General features: G+C 43.0%; 1 protein-coding gene across 10 annotated transcripts in view; it reads left to right on the top strand.

Annotated features, from left to right (window-relative positions):
* LOC116390797 (chloride channel protein 2) overlaps positions 1–7,710 on the top strand; it is a 140,320-nt gene that overhangs the window by 27,537 nt on the left and 105,073 nt on the right. The window lies entirely within an intron of this gene.

The following is a 7,710-nucleotide window of genomic DNA, read 5'->3' as shown; positions in this document are numbered from 1 at the left end:
CTCTCTCTCTCTCTCTCTCTCTCTCTCTCTCTCTCTCTGTGTGTGTTACAAAAGATCAACCTTTGCTTTTTTTTTTTTGCCAAAATGACAAATCCACCTCTTGTTTGAACGGCCATGATGGATTTCCTCCAGTCAGGATCTTGAGGGTCTGAACACAAAACATTTTTGTAAAAACGCTCCACAAGACGTGCCGACATGTTGACTTATTGTCTGCAGGTAAAACCCAGAAGGTGGAATGTGTTTTGGCTTTTTGTTCTGAGAGGCATCGATCCCGCGGTTGTGATTAACCGCTGAGAGACGGGAGAGAATAAACTCCATAGATTAACAGATGAGCTGGTTTTAAAACGATATCAAAGACTGGGAAAAGGGGTATTTTTATACTTACTCTATCATGGTATGCATGATAACCAACCTCATCATTTGCAGCATTTTCTTAAATATCGAAATATGTAGGAAGCAGCATTTATATATCTTTTTTTCTTTTAGACCCTCCACTTCTTTTCCTCTCCGCTGTCACGCTGCCGTCTCTCTCTCTGCCTTCAAGCAGTCGGGTTATAATGAAAGACTGACACTTTCCTCTCCATCACTGTCGGCGTGACTCCTCCCTCTCATGAGGTTAGCGTGACTCCTCCCTCTCATGAGGTTAGCGTGACTCCCCCCTCTCACGAGGTTAGCGTGACTCCCCCCTCTCACGAGGTTAGCGTGACTCCCCCCTCTCACGAGGTTAGCGTGACTCCTCCCTCTCACGAGGTTAGCGTGGCTCCTCCCTCTTCATGAGGTTAGCGGGTTCAAAACAAGAGGACGAACACGGCCGAGGTCACCTTGAGGCGATAAGACCGCAAAGTCAGAGTTGACACATCAGTGGATGTTCAGTTCACTATCGTGTGTGTGTGTGTGCTCTGAGGCTTTCGATGTCGAGAGGGATGCTTTTTGATAAAGGGGATCTTGTTGATGCATCAACCCCGTGCCACGGGAAAAGATCCAGACGTGAGGATGAATACAGTCACATTCACCTCGGCTGTTACTGTGAACGCCCTTTTAGTTTAGAGTCTCAAGAGCTCTCCATTTAAGTTCTTCAAATCACTGCATTGACCTTTGGTCTGGAACTCTGAATAAGTGGATGTTGCAACAGTGAAACAATTTGATCAGTTTATTTATTTCTTTATTATCCGGATAAACACAAATATCTTAAATTCAATGAATTCTCATATTTTTTGTTGCACAGAAGTCAGCTGTCATCACCCTTCATATGGAACCAATGCGTTTATGATGACATTTAGATTTATTTGATTTGATAAAGGACCATTTGATGCACCGTACCAGATCATAGCTTTATGCTAGTTTGTGTCTGTAAATCGTTCACTAGAGCATAAAGTTGTTTTCAAGAGCGCACAATTTTTTTTAACTTTTAAATAGGGTGCACGTAAAGTGCACCAGATCGATGCACTTTACGTTATGTGCAACATTTAGGGTTTTGTATCAAGTATTTATATTGATATGATGGAAACTGTATTTAGAAATCTGGGTCATCCAGAATTAAATTGCATAAAATCTAAATACTTCATCCCATTGATGCAAAAATCACATGATGTTGTTTATTTGCAGTTTCAGTCCAGCTTAACTTCCCTTACTGCCTCATTTAGCTGCTGGAAATAAGCGGAGCTGATTATTGCTCATGCTCCAGAAAGATGGTGATGATGATGATGACTCTTCGTATCACCGTCATGTTGTGGCCGGTCCTTATCTGCTGTCACTGCTGATCTTCCACATCGCGGCTGACCTCCTCACTGTTTATACAACCGTCAGCACCTTTTTTCTCTCCCTCTGCTGAACATCCTCGATGATAAAAGTTCCAGCTCTGTCCAAACAGAGAGTGTCAGGAGGTCAGCGGTGTGACGCCGTCGGCCTCGACACGTTTACTTTGTGTTCCCAGTTTGAGCCGTGTTCTCCCGCAGCGTCACTTTTGAAAAAGATACCGCGCTATGCTGACGACACGCCTGTTTGGACACAGAACTCCTAAATGATGGATCAAACCAAACCCAGCTTTGTATCACTAGTCTTTAGTAAAGACGGATCAATCGGGTCTAATGAGCTTTTAATAGCCCTGCACCACAGTGGACTTTTATATTTTCCTTAATTATTCAAACTGTAAAGGCCTTTAAACACCGGTGGGCGTGAGAACCGAGACAGAAGACTTTATTGCTCGTCGGTATGAATAGTTAGAACAAATATTTGCAGGTGAGTGTTGCGTGTAAAGACCCTAAACCAGGTTTCCAACATGGCGTTCCGTGGCCCCCGTATCTTTCTTGTGAAATCTCTTTACTGTACGAGATTGATCTCCAGCTTCGTCTTCAGGTCATCAACCCAGCATTCAGTCGCCCTGCCTCCTCTCTAATTGCCGTTAGTCGATACAATGTAATTAAACAGACGCGTCGGCGTTTAGCCGCTGATGGAGTCGATCAGCACAAACGGTCCCCTCCACCGACGGATCGGAAGGCGAGATAGAAGATGCTTTGATGCATCAAACACTAAATTATCTGCAGAGATTTGCAGCGCCGTCACTACCCAAGCACACACACACACACACACACATTCTTACACTAACAGGCACTTGGTCCTTTTTTTTAAAATGTTAGTCGCAGCTCTTCATGTCTTCGTGTATGCATGCAGGTGTTAGATACGCTCATATTCATCACAGAGCAGATCCCACCTGCATGTGGCTGTAATGATCGGTTCGCCGTCACGTTCTGCTCCTGGACTATTTGGCTGAGTGTGACGTGGCTGACGTGGGGTTTCTTTTTTTAAAGTGTGCGTTCCTCTAGTCATGACCGAGCACCGTGTGCCTGTTTTTAAAGGGATTCTAAGGACCTGATTGTGTTCCCAGCATACATCTACGTGACAAGAGATTATACAACAGAAAATACCCATAAGACCTGCATTGACCTTGCGTATTTGTGGTCTGAGGTGATCCTTTGTTACAGATTAACAGACTCTTACAGCACAGCTGAGTCTGAACAAAAAGCTCTGTTACATAATGAGATCTCAACTGCAAATATGTCATTTTTATTAGTATTTCTCGTTCTGTAGAGTAAAGGTTTGATGGCCACGAGGTGTAGAAACAAGATGCAGAATCTATAAACTGAAGTGGTTTACAAAGTCTCTGATCTGTCACTTTCACTCTCTACAGAACTCAATGTGCCAGTCTTAGATTAAGACTAGGCCTCAATGAGGCCTGATCAGCCCTGTTGAGCAAAGCCTTTCAGACCTGCAGTCTTTCCCCAAGTAGAAACCGATCTCAGGACATAAGTCTTGTTCCACGGTTTACCGATATTAAAAAGATATCGCAATACCCAAATCTAAAACAATAAGCGCGGCTCTAATGACCAAATAAATGTACCGATAAGTTTCGAGTCGCCACCTTTTCTGAATCTGTCCCAGCATGTCCTGTAAGTCAAAGGTTGCGTGTTAAAGTATTATTTCAACGTGTTTCTTAGTAACGTGAGAGGAAAAGCAGTTTGTGGCGAGCTCCAAAAACACAACACGGCTTACTGCGGCATCTTCCTGATTTTAGCAGCTTTTCCCTCGAAACTTTCTCACAAAACTTAATTTGCGTTTATTACCGTTTTGGGAGTTTTAGTTTTGGAAGCCTCTCGGTGTCTCCCATGCTGCAGTACCGCTCTCTACCTAAACGGTTGCTGAGGCGCTGTTTTACAAATATAAAGCCTCATTAAATGTGGTTGCAAAAAATAAAGTTAACTAAAATAAATTCAAGTGGACGTTAGATTAATGCAAACTATGTAAATTGTATGTTCTGTAAACTCATATTGCACTACTTTTCCTGACGTTTTATTTTGTAGCCTTCTGACCGGTCCCATCGCCGTTCTCAGTTTCCCTCTTCAACTCTGAATCAGGAACCAGAGCCTTCTGTGTGTGTGTGTGTGTGTGTGTGTGTGTGTGTGTGTACTATACGTGTGCATGTTGAATGGATAGATGGTGTGATGTGATGTGACAGCAGGGAGGAAAAGGAGCGATTAAGTTCAAGAGTTGGCCCGCTCACTATAACGGCTCAGCTAGTGAAAGTCTCTCTCTCACACACACACACACACACACACACACACACACACACACACACACACACACACAGTGACGGACGATAAAAACACACACACACACACACACCTTCTTGTCCCTTCAGTCACCAAACAAGCACGGTCTATTTTAACACCATACAGCGTTATCTGTGTTAGTCACTGATGCTAACAGATGGTGACTGTGTGTGTTCGTCTTTACAGCACAAATCACACTCGTGAAATAGATTTTCAGGAATGTTTTCCACTTATTATAATCAATTATACATTTTCTTTACATAACCTTTTCATGTCATTTTCCCCTCTTTATTTTCCCGCCTCTCTCCTGTGGTGTTTGTTTCTTCTCTGATGTTTTTCTGTTTCTGCTACAAAACAGATTCTGCATTTTCATGTGGTCAGGTACTATCCCCCAAAATGCACTTTAAAGTAAGGTGTAAAGGAGGTAGAATACAAACCTACAAAGAATTATCACCTGAATCTGCAGCATCTCTTGCATTTACGGAGCTTTACAGTAAGTTTCAGCTCAAAGATTAGCTGTCCGGCCCCCAACTTTACTGTTTTACTTCACTGTGAAAATGGCTGTTTTCAATAAAAAAGATCTACAAAGCAACTTGACCTTCACAGCAGCAGAAAGCAGACAGACACAGTTAGAGACTATAGCTAGTGAACATAGTAGAGCATTTAGCTGCTAAAGAGCCAGATATTACCCTCAGGAGATGGTGGAGACCAAAAACGGAGCTAAAAGAGAGTAAATATGGGACTTGCATTCACCAGGTTAATGCTAATGTCTCTCTGTAACTGGATGTGTAAATAAGTTCAGCTCATAAGGTGAAATAATACCTATGGTTATGCAGAGTTCAGAGTTTGGCCTGCTGTTGTTGCAGCTCAGGCTCTCAGAGCTTCTAATACTGAAGGTCAATATTGATCAACACAATAAACCAGTCGCTGATATTTTGTCCCTCGCAGTATTGAGTCGACCTTTATATCCAAACAAATCTCTCAGCCCGTCTCAGAGTCAGGGTGTAGTCCATTGTTCTGTATTCAAAAGCCGGTGTGTGGAGGTCTTATAGGGGGAAGAAATGTTCACTAAGTTGCAAACTCAGCAAATATGCAGGTGTGTTGATTTATCACAAGGTTGAATCCTTTTCATTAAGGCTCGATATTCAGAGCACTGTTTAGCATTTCCTATGGTAATGTATTCATCATGTACAGAAACACATTGCCTCTCCTCAGAGATCTGTTCTTGGCACTTCAAGCGTTTGATCTGCTATATTTTATATATAAAAAGCCTGATTGACTCAGGCCCGACCGGTTCAGGGAGAACTTCAGGAGTCGGATGTTTCTCAATAATGACATCTGACTTGTATAAAAGGCCCAGCAGCTCTCCCGATGCCCGGCGCTATCGTTTTATAACGGTGTCGTGTATCCGTCTCTGACCCGTCTGGCTCAAACACACAAAGGTGTGTGTGTGTGTGCGCGTGTGTGGGTTATCACGTCCAACACTGTCTCGCTCAGCTTTGTTGAAATACTTAAACCCAGAGAGCCGAGGTCTCCAACCTATTTATTTCATCTGATGAGGAGCGGCTCATCAGACACGGCTTGACACGGCTCGGCCCCCGTGGAGGGAATACCCAACGAGTGTGAGAGACCTCGCAGAATACCAACTCATGCATCCTCTCTCCTCTCTCCACAGACAATTACATTTTTTGTTTTTTCGAACTCCCCAAAATTTCCCACCGGCTTAAGTCATGCTTAAGTCATGCTTAAGTCATGCTTAAGTCATGCTTTTAGACACCAGAGATCCTCGGGTGATTCTGTGCAGATTCCTCGGCTGGTGTTGTGCTTGTTTCGTCGTCTACTTTTTGCCCTTTAAGCAGATTCTTGATTAAATGATGAAGTGATTTCTTTGAAGTTGAACCAGAAATGCAACGTTAAAACCTTCAATAACACAGTTTGAGTTGGGCAGTTTAATGTAATTGGTTGGGTTGTTTCCAACTCTGAATTTGATAACTAACTCTAAAGTCGAGGAGTTTGAATGAATTAACTGGAGTTTAAAGTCGTTAATCTCTTCATTACTTTGAGTTGTCAGTGTGTGCTTAGTGGATTAAATGATTAGCTGACTGATGAATGAAGAAAATGAATATAGTAAATAATCAATTAATCATTTGATGAGCAGCAGCCCCACATGGGCTCTGCTTCCATCCGTTTGTCTTTAGTCATTCATACATGAGTTTGAATGATCGGTACCCATTCCAAACTTGAATGGGCTCTTCGTTGGCCCGAGCAGCACCTTTCCAACAAGTCTCCTGAAAATCGGACTAGTGTTTTTTTCGGTAACGTTGTCGGCGGAGTAATATAAGAAACATTTGGTTTTCCACTACGACTTACAAGTTGAGATTCATATTTAGGCCGTAGAATATATATATATATATTGAGGTTAATGTCTGTTATTTGAGCTTACGGATGCTGCTCTGAACGAGCTGCTTCCCTCGACACCCGACAGTGAAGTCATTCATCCAGTCATCCTCCTGCCCCCCCATGTTCCCCAATGGGAAAGAGGACTGGCGTGGGACGCCGACTGGTGTGGCGTTGACACCCGCACGGCGAGCATAATGTCCTCTCTCCTCGGTGTTCGTGGGCAGAATGAGGAGCATTGTGCCGGTTCAGACCCGCGGTGCCACCTGATGCCTCGGGTCGACCCGGCTGAGACCGTTCAACAAAGGGTGGGGGTTGAAAAGGTGAGGGTGAGCGACACAGGTGGGTGTCGGGACACAAGAAGAGAAGGATGACGATGTGTTGATCCTGACAACGGTTCGTACGATATCGTATGAAAAGTTCATTTTTCGTTTGTCTTACAGAAGTCCAGCAACACGTGTCAGTTTGAGCTCGTTACACGCAGTCTTTTCAAAATAAAGTTCCGTCTTCACAGGAAACGACTTGGCTAGGTTTAGGAAACGATGGTCGTTCTGGCGAAAATAACTACGGAAGTATAGCGTTACAGAAGTTCACTAAATTTAGTGAAATGTAAAGTCGGTAACTTCTACATTACCCACTTGCTCAGTTTCTACTGGGCTTACAGCGGATTCATTGATCAATTGATAACTTAACTAATGCGTGAAAATGCATGAATTTACAATTAATAGATAATCAATGAACCATCTGTTTTTTTTCAAAAATTAAACACCAAAGATTTGAGTTTTAGGTTCTAAAATGCGTCTTTATATTATAGGGAATTAAATATTTTAGGGTTTTGGACTTTTTCTTGGACCGAAAGGATTATGTGTCATTTTTCACAGTTATCTTTTTTTTTTTGACGAAATTATTCATCATAATAATTCAAGAGAATAATCTACTCTCTGTCTGACATCAGCGAGCATGTTGAGTAATGTTACCGTCTATAAGAGCTCCCATGAAGAGGACTCGTCATGTTCACCCGACTCTGCACTTCTTGTTCCTCTCTGTGTTCAAACTGTAGCACAAAATACCACTTTTATTTTTACCGCAGGTGGGTGTGTATGGCACCTACAGCTGTGGCTCGCACATAGCCAGTCCTATCCGCTGTGTGTGTGTGTGTGTGTGTGTGTGTGTGTGTGTGTGTGTGTGTGTGTGTGTGTGTGTGTGT

Source organism: Anarrhichthys ocellatus, unplaced genomic scaffold (genome assembly GCF_004355925.1).
Source record: "Anarrhichthys ocellatus isolate YVR2014 unplaced genomic scaffold, GSC_Weel_1.0 scaffold24, whole genome shotgun sequence".
In the NCBI taxonomy this organism is placed as follows: Eukaryota; Metazoa; Chordata; class Actinopteri; order Perciformes; family Anarhichadidae; genus Anarrhichthys; species Anarrhichthys ocellatus.
The sequence above is the reverse complement of the archived record's forward strand: the minus strand, read 5'-3'. Positions and strand labels throughout refer to the sequence as shown.